The 14607-nt window shown below is 49.4% G+C and overlaps 1 long non-coding RNA gene across 4 annotated transcripts; it reads left to right on the top strand.

The window, feature by feature from the left end:
- The first annotated feature begins 511 nt into the window (after positions 1-511).
- Positions 512-12771, top strand: Gm36518. Of its 4 annotated transcripts, none has more exons than XR_881471.1 (5): positions 512-592; positions 1951-2094; positions 11838-11868; positions 11997-12048; positions 12550-12771. It is a non-coding gene; the product is annotated as a predicted gene, 36518 (long non-coding RNA). The 4 variants fall into 4 exon arrangements; XR_881470.2 differs by lacking the exon at positions 512-592 and adding an exon at positions 1617-1786; XR_390811.2 differs by lacking the exon at positions 512-592 and adding an exon at positions 1617-1745 and having other exon boundaries at positions 12550-12764.
- The last annotated feature ends 1836 nt before the right edge of the window (positions 12772-14607 follow it).

Here is a 14607-nt window from a genome sequence, read left to right as displayed (position 1 = left end):
AGATTTGGGTAGTTAGTAGGGACCCTCTGCGGTCCTCTGGTCTTTATCAGTTTGGAGGAGAGAACACAATGTTTGTCCCTCAGAGACTGCCAGGTCACTTGGTTTGGCTCATGTCCAGGCTTGGCGGCCCCACGGGGAGCAAAGGAAAGAAAGGAAGAGGGAGGATCCTTAGTGAGACCTACTGTGTACCAGATCTAGATCTCACAGAGGAGATCACTCTTCTTGCTCTACAGATGAGGAAGGCCACTAAGGTTGCAGAGCAAGGTCACCCCTAGCAGCTCCATGAAACACGGGAGTAAGGCTGTCCTTCAGCCAACAGTTTGTCTGTCAGACCCTGCCTGGCCTAAGCCTCTGGAGACAACCTCCTTCCTCCTTCCTCCTGTGTGACCTTGAACAAATCACATAAAGGCTGTAAGCGTCAGGTTTCTCATCTGTGAAGTGCACATTAACGCTGGGCTCTATGAGGTAATGACAGGCCTGGATGAGAGGCCAGGTAAAGGCAGTGTGTCCATCAGACAACACCAGAACTTGGGACTAGTACTTTTGGGACACAGCCCCACCCTGAGGACACAAAGCCCCGCCTGAAGAACAGGTAGTCTGGGGGTGGGGAGATGGTTCAGCCTGGCTATCCAAGAGTAAAGATCTGTGCTCCACCCACACAGAAGGCTGTGTGAGGTGACTGGGCTTGCAGTCCTAGCACTGGGGAGGGAGGCAGGACGATCCCTGATCTCTGGCCAACCGATCTAGCCTAACTGGTAAGCTCCTGGCTGAAGGCAGACATTGTCCCAAAGGTCCGGCATTCCTGAGGATGACACTGGAAGGATTGTCATCTGCCCCCTACATGTGCGTATGTGCACATGCCATGTGTATACACAGGCATGTTTACACACTCTCGAGTGCTCACACACACACACACATAGCATGTGTGTGTGTGCACATGGCATGTGTATACACAGGCATGTTTACACACTCTCGAGTGCTCACACACACACATACACCTAACATGTGTGTGTACACATGGCATGTGTATACACAGGCATGTTTACACACTCTCGAGTGCTCACACACACATATACAACGCAGACGTGCGCGCATGCGCTATTCTTATCCCCATGTTACAGACAGACAGACTTGGAGGCGAGAGATGCTGGGTGTCACACACAGTCAGTGCCTCTCAGATGGCGCATTTTGAGCATGGAATGGGTGAAGGATGGACTGGTAGGAAGCTTGTTCAGCATCTCCAAGGCCCTCAGGTCCCTCCCCAGCACCACAAATAAAGTAGAAAACGGTATTGGTATTTGGCAACATTTGGCTATTTTGGCTCTGCCTGAGACTGCCTGAGAGTTGGACTCTAGGTGAGGGGTCACTTCCCAGCCCTTGACAGCCAACAAAGTTTGACACAGAAAAAGAAAACAAAGACAAAAACAAAAAAACCCTTGGCCCAGTTGCTCTGAGAAGCCCTCAGTAAACAAAGAGGAAATCGGTTCTTCATGGCTGCAGAAGAGAAGAAGTGATTCCAGTTAGACAGCAGGAGGGACTTATAGAGAGGAACTAGGCAGCAGGGGAATTCCTCATCAGAGTCAGGAAATGACATAGTGGTCCCGGTAGTCAGCTCCCAGGGCTAAGCTCTGGGAAAGAAGCAAGCCTGTGAGGGGCAGGCTCAGTTCCCACAGTTCCTGCACAGGGGAGCCATTGTCTCCTGGAAGAGACATGTCACACCCTTGGGTCAACAGCCAAATGTGAAGGTCACTTGGAAAGGAGAGGGTAGAGCTGAGAGAGAGAAGGGGTGTGTGTGAGGGGATCACCTCAGAGAGAAAGAGCCCGTGTGGTCATGTGTGAGGCGTTCCAAGACAAACAGGGCTGAGGAGAGGGTGACAGTGTCCCAGGGGAGTCACATTTATGGCACCTCTCCTGTGGGCCTGCACACTGAGTGCTTTGCTTGTTTTGCAGATGGTGTTTGGTTCCTCTGCTGCAGATATTTACTGTGTGAGATTCTGCTGGGATGAGGACGGCTGCAGCTGGGAACTCAGCTCCTCCCCTCCTGGACCAGGGCTGCAGGGAGAGACAATGGACAGACACCTCACTGAGGGGGAGGTAGGGGGAATGGTGGTGGCCGCCCTGCAGGCTTTGAAGTAGAAAGGAAAGCAGGGAGGGGCCTGGAAAGTGTCAGCCAGCCCTGCTCTTTGGAAAGCAAGCAAGGCTTAGGTGAATGGAGGCCTCTCCCGGAGAGATGGTGCTCTAGCAGAGACCAAGTGGGCAAAGACCCTGGATTGTGGGTGTGTCTAGGTGTGTGTGTGAGAGAGAGGGGGACGGGGCGGGGGGAGGAGGGGAGAGAGAGAGAGAGAGAGAAAGGGGGTGGGTAATGAGCTGTTATTGAACGAGACAGATGGCCCAATGCCAGGAGCTTGCTGGCCATAGTAAAGATATTTGATCTTGTGAGTGCGGTAGGAAGCCACTGGGGGGCTTCTGAGGTGTGTAATGAGATCTAGGATTTTGGTTTGCCCTTGAATTTAGTATATAGCCCAAACTTCTGATCTTTCTGAGCGTTGGAGATTATTGTTGTTGTTTTGAGACAGTCTCACTGTGTAGCCCTGGCTGTCTTAGAACTTGTAGGGCTGGAGAAATGGCTCAGAGGTTAAGAGCACTGATTGTTCTTCCAGGGATCCTGAGTTCAATTCCCAGCAACCACAGGGTGCCTCCCAACCATCTGCAATGGGATCCGATGCCCTCTTCTGGTGTGTCTGAAGTCAGCTACAGTGCACTCACATACCTAATATAAATAAATAAATCTTTGTTTTTTTTTTTTTAAGATTTATTTTATTGATTATATGTAAGTACACTGTAGCTGTCTTCAGACACTTCAGAAGAGGGAGTCAGATCTCATTACGGATGGTTGTGAGCCACCATGTGGTTGCTGGGATTTGAACTCCGGACCTTCGGAAGAGCAGTCGGGTGCTCTTACCCATTGAGCCATCTCACCAGCCCCTTTTTTTTTTTTCTTTTTTGTTTTTTCGAGACAGGGTTTCTCTGTGTAGCCCTGGCTGTCCTAGAACTCACTCTGTAGACCAGGGTGGCCTTGAACTCAGAAATCTGCCTGCCTCTGCCTCCTGAGTGCTGGGATTAAAGGCGTGTGCCACCACGCCCAGCTAAATAAATCTTAAAAAAAAAAAAAAAAAGGAAGAAGAAAAAAAAGAAGAACTTGTTGTAGACCACGCTGGCCTTGAACTCACAGAGCTCTGCCTGCTTCTGCCTCCCATAGTGCTGGGATTAAAGGTGTGTGTCACCACTGCCCTGCAAGTGTTAGAACTATAGGGGTGTACCTATAGTTTATGTGGAGCTGAGAATGAAACCCAAGGCTTTGCCCATGTTAGGAAATCACTCTAGCAACTAAACAACATTGCCAGCCTTGTACGGACACGCAGGTATCATTCACTTAATTTTTTAAAAAATTTTTAAAAATTTATTTATGAACACAATGTCCCTATCTTCAGACACACCAGAAGAGGGCATCAGATCTCATTATGGATGGTTGTGAGCCACCATGTGGTTGCTGGGATTTGAACTCAGGACCTCTGGAAGAGCAGTCAGTGCTCCTAACTGTTGAGCCACCTCTCCAGCCCCTCTTAATTTTTTAATGGTTGGGCTGCATATGCTGGGCCAGTGTTCTATCACTATGCTCCATTGGAGGCAACCCCCCTTTTGGAGACCGAGGGGAAATTTCAATGTGGCCTAGTCTGTCCATACCCCAAGTCACAGGATCCCACATATGTGCTACCAGGGACATTTCCTCAGTCCTTTTGGTTACTCCGTGGTTCTCCATCACCTGGGCAGCCTGGGCTGTAGAAACCCCAGCCTCTGACAGACGTGGGGCCCGTTTCCAGTCTTTTCCTAGAGCCTTTGCAGGTGATATGGTAGAGAGCAACATTCTACCTATGTACCTTCTTACTCAGTCAAGAAAATCTAAAGAATAAAAATGCCCAGAGATAACGGTATTTGGATGTGGTTGTCATCTCGATGGATTTGGCCTAAATGTCCTGTTCAGACCTTGCCAAATTATGTCCACACGAATGACATAACAAAAACTGGTTATTTTTATTTTAAGGGTTTAGTCGTGCCTGCATGCAGTTAAGTGCACTGTGTGCTGTGCCCAGAGGCCGGAAGGGGACGTCAATAGTCAGCATCCATGTAGGGTAGATGCCATTGCTCTTAACCCCTGAGCCATCTTTGGGGGGTGGCAGTGTTCCCCTTTCTTTTGAGACAGGTTCTCATGCATCCCGGGCTAGTCTTGAACTCACTATGTTGTGTAGGGGTGTGTACCATTGTACCCTGTTTATATGATGCTGGCTGGGAATTGAACCTGGGGCTCTGTGGATGCTGAGCAGGTCCTCTTTCCATATGCAAAGCTGTGTGTGATTGCTCTTCTGGGAACTGTCAGGTCTCTGACTGTGCCTGGGATTTCCTACTAGGCTGTTGGTCATTTTCATCAATTTCCAAGAACTCATTATAAATTAGCAAAACGGCCTTTTGTTGATCCGGAACTGCCAAAGCAGCCCCCCTCTCCGTCTGTCACTCATCTTCTGAGTTGATCTATGGCGTTTTCCGCACAGGAGTTTTGGGTTTTCATGTGTTCCCTTTATCGATTTTATTTACTTATTTGCCTTTTCAGTCATCATTAGACTTTTCCCACTGTGAGGTTGTAAAGCCTCCCGAGTTTTCCTATTTGTTTTTATGGTTTTATTTGGGAGTTTACTATCGCTTGAATCTTTGCTCCTTTGAGGCTTATCCTGGTGCATCCTGGAGCACAGATCTGTTTTTCCTCCCCCCTCCTCTCCAATCCCCGCCCCCAACCCCACCTGGCTATCCCAGCCCCATGTATTAAGAGACTCCCTCTGCACTCCGACAAGCCACCTTTATCAACTCCTGGATTCCTGAGTGCAGCCCACTCTGTTTCTAGACTTTCTGTTCCAGTCCCTGGGTCTGGTTTATCTCTTCCTGCATTCCAGCTGCCTGTTCCTTCTGTTGCTGAGGCTTTGTTTGTTTGTTTGAGGTGCTTGGGATTGGACCCAGGGCCAATGAGCTACTTGAGGTGGAAGCTTAAAATACTATCGCCTAGTGGTGAGAAGATTAGTTTTGTCCTCTCCTACCTCAACCTCTGGGGTTTTTTGTTTATTGGAGGCTCGGGGGTGGTGTGGTGTGAGGAGGTGGATCAGGGTCTTGCTAGGTCAAACAACCCAGTCACCACCATGGTCCCCAGCCTCCAGAGAGCAGGGGTCATAGGCCATGCTTGGCCTCCCATCTCTACTTCACCCCAACTCAAACAGGGTCTCACGTAACCCAGGCTGTTTAGAGGAGGGCCAGGGGTGGTTTTTGAGCATCTGGTCTTCATCCCTCAAGTGCTGGGATCACAGGCCTCACACCCAGATCAGATCCTCCAGCCTCCCTCCCTCCCTTCCCTCCTCCCCTCCTTTCTTCTTTCCTCTACTTCCCTTCTTCTTTTCCATAATTCATTTCCTCTTCCCCTCCACCTCTCCCTCACCCTCCTGAGCTCTCCCGGGTCTCACAGTCCAGTAGGGAACAGGGAACAAACAAGCAATTTAGAGCCATTCCCTCGCTCTGCAGAGAGGAGATAATAAAGCAGGTGACAGAGGAGGAGCCAGGAGTGGAGGAGGAGGAGGAGGAGGAGGAGGAGGAGTTCTCATCTGCCAGGGAGGAGGGAGGAGGCATCAAAGAGGGATGGAGGCCCTGTGGTTCCCTGGGGAAGCTGGTCTGAGGGAAGCCTGTATGTGCTAGGAGGGCATAAGCAAAGGTCTGAGAAGAGAGGCTGCTTTGCAGACAGCAGCTTAGGGGCACGGTCTAGGGATGGAGGCCAATGAGGAGTGGCTGAGCCTTGTAGGTCACAGCAAGGACACTGGCTTTCCTTCTGGGAGGACAGTTGGTGGAAGGGTGGCAAGTTCTGACCTCTGTCTCCAGAGGATAGCTCCAGCTGCTGCCCAGAGTGATGTCAACTAAGAGGCTGATAGGATTTACAGGGAGAGGGGAGCTGAGTGACCTGCTTCTCGGATCTTCCCTTCCCTATCAGGCACAGATTAGGTTCTGGAATCTCAATGCACGGAGTGGGGGGCCTGAAGAAGAAGGGAAGGGGAGGGGGGGCCAAGTGGATGAGGAGCAGGGGCAGAGTGGCCAGAAAACATCACCTCTGCAAAGGCTGCAGAAGACACAGGGACCAAACCTGAGAGCCTCTTCTCTACCAGGGATCAAGATGCCCCAGACAACTTAAAGCTATGATTGCCATCAGGATCTGAATCTGGGCAGATGGTGCATCCTTGCAACTCAGGAAGCCATGCCAGGAGGAGGATGCGTTTGGGGCCAGCCCTGGTCACAGCATATGATCCTATCTGTACACCTAAGAAAGGAGTGGGGCTGGGGATGTAGCTCAGTTGGTCAAGGGCTTACCTGGCATGCATGAAGCTCTGGGTTTATGTGCCACCTAAAACCATCGTAGTGGTGCATGCCCGCAATCCCAGCAGGAGTCGAAAGTAGCCAGAAAGGAGTCAGAAGCTTAAGGTCAGAAAGCTGGCTGTGGTGGTTTATCTGAGACCCAGGTGCTGGAGGGGCAGAGGCAGGCAAATCCCTGGGGATCTTATTAGCCAGCCAGGTGAGCCTGGTTTAGTGAAACGGCCTGTCTCAAAACTACAGGGTGAAGAGTAACGGAGGAAAACATTTGCCATTGACCTCTGGCCTACAAAGGAGTATAAACATATGTGTGCGAATTCATAAACACATACACGCACACAAGTATGAGCACACACACATACATACACATATGTCAAATTTAAGAAAAGGTGGGGCTGGAGACATGGCTCAGTGGTTAAGAGCACTGGCTGCTCTTTCAGAGAATCTGGGTTCAATTCCCAGGATCCACATGGCAGCTCACAACTGTCTATTAACTCCAGTTCCAAATTAAAAGAGGAATGGGGAGCCGGAGAGATGGCTCAGTTAGGTTAAGAACACTGGCTGCTCTTCCAAAGGTCCTGAGTTCAATTCCCAGCAACCACATGTTAGCGCAGGACCATCTGTAATGAGATCTGATGCCCTCTCCTGACAGTCAGGTGTACATGTAGACAGAGCACTCATGGACATGGACAGAGAGAGAGAGAGAGAGAGAGAGAGAGAGAGAGAGAGAGAGAGAGAGAAAGAAGAAGAAGAAGAAGAAGAAGAAGAAGAAGGGAAGGAAGGAAGGAAGGAAGGAAGAAAGAAAGAAAGAAAGAAAGAAAGAAAGAAAGAAAGAAAGAAAGAAAGAAAGAAAGAAAGAAAGAAAGAGAATCTAGAAAAACGGAGCAGCCAAGGCAGCAGCTTCCTTTGGACCTCAGCTTCAGGGACTCTCTTAGGCCTTGGCTGGGGTAACAGGAATTAGAGACCTTCTAACCAGCCAATGGGAGTGAGCAGTGGCCTCAGGGCTAGAGAGAGGGCTCAGAGGTTACAAGGTAACAAGAATGTAACTGCTTTTGCAGAGGACCTGAGTTCCACACCTGGAACCCATGTAGCCCACACAGATTGTAATCCCATCTCCAGAGGATTCAAGGCCTCTGCCCTCCAAGCATGCAGACATAATTAAAAATAGTAAAACTGAGAGCGCTCAGGGTAGGGTAGTGGCACACACCTTTGATCCCAGTACTCAGGAGGCAGAAGTAGATTGGTCTCTGTGGGTTCAAGGCCAGCCTGGTCTACACAGTCAGCTCCAGGCCAGCCAAGGCTACTTTGTGAAACCCTGTCTCACTAAAATAATACTGTTTTTGTTTGTTTTTGAGAGAGGGTTTCTCTGTGTAGCCCTGGCTGTCATGGAACTCACTCTGTAGACCAGGCTGACCTCAAACTCACAGAGATCTCTCTGCCTCTACCTCCCTAGTCCTGAGATTAAAGGTATGTGCCACCACTGCCCAGCAAAACAAAACAAAAATAAATAAATAAATAAAAATAAATTAAATGTATTTCTTAAAAGTAGTGTACTCACTGACCTGAAGGAATACTAGGTAGAAATTATTCATTCATTCAATAAATTCCTACTGAGAACTGACCTTGATTCAGATTCTATACCCACAATTATCACAGGAAGATACAGCAACCGGGTACTCGGGTACTCCTATCCTCCTGTAACCCATATTTGAATAGGAGATAAAACCATTAAAGGATGTTGATAAGATGGGAATAGGGCACCATTTGATTCTAATATTCCAGAGGCAGAGGCAGAGGATAATTGTAAACTCAAGGACATTTATGATCTATGTAGTGAGTTTCAGACTAGCCTAGCCATAAAGGAAATTCTATCTTGAGAAGAAGAAGATGAAGAAGAAGAGGAGGAGGAGGAGAAAGAAGAGGAGGAAGAGGAAGAGGAAAGATACAAAGAACAGGGTGGTGGTGGTGCATGCCTTTAATCCCAGCACTCAGGAGACAGAGACAAGTGAATTTCTGTGAGTTTGAGGCAGCGAGGGCTACACAGAGAAACCCCTATTTCTGGGGGGAAAGAAGAAAAAATAAAAGTACAAAAAAAAGTGTTGGATTCCACAGGAATGGACATGGCACCTCTCCCTCTTCCCTCTAGGGAAAGTGCAGGGTTGTTTTGTTTTGTTTTGCTTTGTTTTGTTTTTGAGGCAGGTTCTCTGTACATAGGCCCTGCTGGCCTGAAACAGAAATCCTCCTGCCTCTGTCTCACGGAGTACTGGGGTTAAAGGTGTGTGTGCCTCACATAAAGCCCTAGAGAAGGTGAGTTTGAAACTAACACTGGAAGAAGTGCAGCTGGGGGGGGCGAGGCGGGGCGGGATGCAGCTCTGTTCGCCTAGTGTGCATGAAGCCCTGGCGTCCATACCCAGCGTGCCATTTACTAGGCTTGGTGGCCATGAAGGGTCCTTCCAAGTCATCTCAGTTACATAAGATAAAGAAAGGAGGGGCTGGAGAGATGGCTCAGCGGTTAAGAGCGCTGACTGCTCTTCCGAAGGTCCTGAGTTCAAATCCCAGCAACCACATGATGGCTCATAGCCATCCATAATGAGATCTGATGCCCTCCTTTGGTGTGTCTGAAGACAGCTACAGTGTACTTGCATATAATAATAAATAAGATAATGAACAAAATCTTAAAAAAAAAAAGATAAAGAAAGGGGACAGTGCTGTTTAGGTCTGAAGAAGAGCAGAGACAAAAGCCCAGAGGCCAAAGCGCTGCAAGTTCAGCCTGGCCAGAGGGAAAGGTGTAAGAAGAGGGAAGGCTGAGTCACTTCCTGGTCCTCAGCTGACCAAGGGGCTCATACCCAGTCCCCTGTGCTCAAAGGTAAGGAACTAGCTTGGAGAAAGATAAAGGATAAGCAAGGAAGATTGTCCCACAAGAGGGGATCCTACATACAAGTATCTCATGGAAGTCGGGTGTGGTAGCACATGCTTTTAGTCTCAGTGCTCAGGAGACAGAGGCAGGCGGATCTCTGAGTCCAAGGACAGCGTGGTCTACAGACTGAGTACCCTGTCTTGAAAAACAAAAAACAAACAAAAAAATCTCAGGGAGAAGGAGAAGCTGAGGTGCTCACTTTGGCCAGAGCCGGGCAGGGAGATAGAGAGGAGGGGCCTTGGCTAGAAATAGAGACCCATGCCACACGGTCTTGCTGAGTGACTTGAGGACTGGCAGTAGAGAGCAGTAGAAGGATTTTATATAGAGGGATGTCCCAGTCATGTTTGGAACATGAAGAAAAAACAAAACAAAACAACAACAAACCAAACCTGCCCTAGGATGTTCTTGAAGGTCCTTAAAGGGGACCCTAAGATTTCACAAGACCTCTGAGGAGGGATGAGGGGAAAGCAGAGCATCTGTGAGGACCAAGTTCAAGCCCTAGCATTCTCTCTCAAAACAAAACAAAGCAACCCCCCTTGGGGAGCCTGGCTCCCCCCACACAAAGACACTAGTGGTGTCATCACAGGAAGATTGGGAAACTCCTTTGTCAGAGGAACCTCTGAAAAATGAGAGGCCAGAGAACTAGAGCTGAGGTTTGGGGAGCTTGCAAAGAAAGAAGAGAGGGAGGGTAGGTCCGTGAGAGGAGTGAGTGTGTGGTCTTCACACCAGACCACAGCCAGACCCAGGTCTGCTCTCAGCTCACTGCTGGCTCAGTGACTCAAGAGGTCTCAGCTCCCGAGACATGAGGCACTGAAAAGTTAAGTCTTTTCATGTGCAGAGCATGGTCCATAGGGCTGAAGCGAAACTGCTCCAGCCACGGGCAAATCAGAGGTGTGATCAAGGTCCTCGGAGAGAGGGGGGGGACGGACACGACTAGGATATCTATAAAGCAATCCACATATGCAAACCAACAAATGAGGTTCCGTTTGTTCGTTTGTTTGTTTGTTTGTTTGTTTGACAGGGTCTCATGTATCCCAGGCTGGTCAGGAATTTGCTGAGAATCCAACCTAGGGAGGGTCTCATGCATATTAGACAAGCATTCTACTAACTGAGCTACATCCCCAGTCCAGATGTTTGCTTGGTTTTAGTTTTTGGTTTCGTTGTTGTTGTTTGTCTCTTTCAAACAGGGTCTTTCTGTGTTGGTCAGACTTGCCTCAAACTCGCCGCCAGCCTCCTGCCTTCCAAGCGTTGGGATTCTGGGAATTTCATGCATCCTGTCAATCAACCAAGTACAGTCAAGCATATAGGTCCAGAGGGCAGGACTCTTGTTCGGAGTGCGACGTGAGGGAGACAAGGCCTGTGGTCTCCCACTCCCGCAGTATCTTTAACTCTAAGTTTGGGGTTAAGGGACAGGAGAGAGGTGTAAAAGGGGATGAGTGGATAGGTGTGGCTGCCTCTGGGACTTTCCTCATTGAGATCAGAGTCCCCGAAATAGCTGCACGGGGTGAGAGGTTGAGGCTGGGTCACACCCTCTGCGCCGCCTGCTGCAGGGAGCGGTCCCCCACCACAGCGCTCGCCCCCTCGGCTGTCACGTCCCCCACCCCAGAGCCAGGAGCTGTTTGTCCCTGTCCCCTGGAGATGTTGGGGGTGTTCGTAGGAGCTTTCTCTGGAGATCAACTGCAACTGAGGCGAGCTTCGCGAAGCTGTCCCATAATCGCCAATCAGGAAGTAAAGACTCCTTGTGGTTACGCCCCCAGCATGACGTCAAGCCCGTAATCCCAGAAGCCACGCCTTGCCCAAAGGAGGGCGCTGGTGGGATTATGGCTGTGGACTTCCCAAGGGTAGAGTCTCATGTTAGTCATGCACATTATAATTGCCTTTGGCTGGAGAGATGGCTCCGGGTTTTAGAGCATGCACTAAACTTCCAGAGGACCTGAGTTCGATTCCCATCACCCACTACAGGCACACACAAAGATACTGCATAGTTAAAAATAACGCACAAACCTACACATAATTAAGAATAACGCAAATAGGGGGCTGAAGAGAGATGGCTCAGTGGCTAAGAGCACTGGCTGCTCTTCCAAAGGAGCCAGGCTCAATTCCTAGCACACGCCTGTTAACTCACAACTATCTGTTAATCTTGGGGATGTGTTGCCCTCCTCTGGCCTCCCAAGGGTACAAGATACACATGTGGTACACATACAGGCAAAATACCCAAACCAACAAACAAGGTAACTAATTAAATGAAATTAAACAATTAACTGCCCTAGGTCGGAGCCAGATTCGATGGTACACACCTTTAATCTGAGCACTCTGAGACACAGAGGCCAGTGGATCTCTGAGTTCAAAAGCAACTTTGGTTTTGTACTCAGAGTAGGGAGAGCCTGTCTCAAATATAAAATTAAATGAAACAGCCCCAAGAAATATAGGCAAAGCAAAAAAGGTTCTCAATTTTATTCATTCACAGCACAGGGGAAGAGTCCAGGGCGCTCTGAATGGTAAGTACTCAGGCCCTGAGCGGGACCTCCAGTCCTCCAGTCCTCTCTTTAGTTTTGTTTGTTTATTTAAGAGAGCCTCTCGATCTGTCACTCAGGTAGACCTTGAACTTGTGATTTTCTTGTTTCAGGTTCCTGGGATGACCAGCCTGAAGCACCAAGCCCAGCTCGGTGTGTACGTAGGTATGTGTGCACAGACATGCATGAGGAAGCCAGGGATCGATACTGGGTGCCTTCCTCAGTCCCTCTCTACCTTAGTTTTTAAAAATATTTATTGATTCGATGTGTGTGAGTACACTGTAGCTGTCTTCAGACACACCAGAAGAGGACATCAGACATTACAGATGGTTGTGAGCCACCATGTGGTTGCCGGGGAATTGAACCCAGGACCTCTGGAAGAGCAGTCAGTGCTCTTAACTGCTGAGCCATCTCTCTCTGGCCCTTACCTTAGTTTCTGAGATAGGATCTCTCACTGAACCTGGCTAACCCAGTTGGCCATCAAGCCCCGGGGATTCCATGTCTGCTTTCCCAACCCTGGAGTTGCAGGTACAGAGTGTCACACTGGGCTGTTGTACGTGGGTCTAGAAGATCAAACTCATCGTCAGTCTTATGCTTGTGTGGCAAGCACTTTACTGACTTCAGTCATCGCCTAGCTCTGGCTTTTGTTTTTCTTTTATTTGTTAGGACACAAGGTTGCACTGCATGACCCAGTCTGACTTCAAACTCTGAATCCTGAGGTCCTCTGTGAACCCTGAGCACTGGGCTTGCAGGGGTGTCCCATGACATCACCTACATCTTTCTACCAAGAATAGACACTGGGGGGCTGGAAGGACGATGGCTCAGCGGTTAACAGCACTGACTGCTCTTCTGGTGTGTCTGAATATAGCTATGGTGTGTAAGTGTACTCATATAAATAAAAATAAGTAAATCTTTAAAAAAAATAGACACAGGGGACCTACTAGGAGGACCTTACAAGTGTCTTCCATGCTTGAGGGTGGCCAGCTAGATGACAGGGAAAGCATATGGGTGAATGTGAATAGATCTGCGTTATATACAAAGTATATACTAGGACTGAGGTCATAGCTCGCCAGTAGCAGGCCTGTCTAGCGTTTCATTCCCTGAACTATAATACAACAGCAACAACAATACTTAGAAGACATGGTCTATAGGCTGAACGGTTGATGGTGGGTGAGGCAGGTGGGTAGTCAGAGGACATTACAGTTGCCTGGCATGGCAGTGGAAATCAGACAGGACTTATGGAGCCCCTTCAGTTTCAAGGAACTGTTCTAGGCTTTCTGGGAGCAAATGCTGCTTATCTGCCTTAGGAAAGCTGATTAACCTCTCTGTGCTTTGGTGGAACGCCCAAGAATACCCCGGAGGACTGCTGTGAGGGTTAACATGTGCAGGAAGCTGGATGTGAGGACTGGGAGATCAGTTCTGAGGTGAGAGACTGATAGTCACGGCTGGTGCTCAGGCCTGCTTCTTAGTGTCACCAGGGCTCCTATTTCCTTACTGGTCTTTTCCTCCCCTTCCTCTTCCTCTTCTTCTTTTGGAGACAGGATGTCTCTGTGTGTGACACTGACTGTCTTGGAAGTCCCTCTGTAGATCAGGCTGGCTTCAAACTCACAGAGATCCGCCTGCCTCTGCCTCCTAAGTGCTGGGATTAAAAGGCCTGTGCCACCACCGGGCTTCCTTACTTCTTGTGCATAAAAATAGTGATATGGTAAGGCAGTGGTACCAATACCTGTCTGTGCACTATAACCACCTGGACAGTTGCTTTGCTTGTCTTTGTTTTTAATTCCAAAGCCCAAGCTGTACCTGAGACTTATTAGACAGCAACCTCTGTAGTAAGAACAGGTACCAGTATTTTTGATGCCTCCAAGTGGTTCCAGGAAGAGCACTGTGGTAGTGAGAAACAAGGCATGTGGCTTGGGCCCATCTGCCTGAAGGCACCCGTACTTTAAGAGGAGAGGCCTGTAAGAGACACTAGCTTGGGGTGGGAGGTTCAGAGAAGAGACTGTGGACTCCCGGAGGACTGAAAACACTCTCCCCTCTTTCTCTGGGTTAGGATCTGGGGTGCTTCTGGCAGAGGTGGATGCTGAAAGCTGAGCCCCCTGTTGACGCAGAGTTCCTGCTCCGGCAGGTAGGATGGCTCAGTGGGTAAAGACACGGGTGACCAAACCATAGTAGGAGGGAATGAGCTCCTGTGAGCTGTGCTCTGACCTCCAGAGGAGCGAGACAGTGGTGAGGCAGAGGCCCAGACACACACACACACACACACACACACACACAGACTTTGTGACACAGCCGTGTTGTGTCAGGAGTGGCAGCCCCCCTGCTCTCTGCTCAGGAAAGGTTCCAGCAGAGTTCTCTGTCCCTGACCTTGTTAAGGACGCAGGCTTCTCCATAGGTGTGACAGGAGACACAACCCTGGACAAACAAGCTGTATGCCTGTATGCGTAGGGCAAAGGCAGCCAAGTCGCCCAGCTTGGGCTGTGTGGTTATTTGCATGACCAGCCTGGCACTTCCTTGGTGCTGGCTACAGGGACGAGTCAGCTCAGTAAACAGATCCTGTAAGGATTGCGGCAAAGCTTCCATCTGGAATCATTTGTTTGTTCCGATAAAGAACCTCTGGATCTGGATCGAATCGCGTGTCCCGTGTTCTTGTGTCCGGGAGCTCACCAGCCCTCCCCTCCCCTCTCCTCTCCCCGCTCCTCCGCCCCACTCCCACCCCCACAGCCT

The sequence above is a fragment of the Mus musculus genome, chromosome 4 (assembly GCF_000001635.26).
Source record: "Mus musculus strain C57BL/6J chromosome 4, GRCm38.p6 C57BL/6J".
NCBI classification, from domain to species: Eukaryota; Metazoa; Chordata; class Mammalia; order Rodentia; family Muridae; genus Mus; species Mus musculus.
This window is presented reverse-complemented; position numbering and strand designations above follow the sequence as displayed.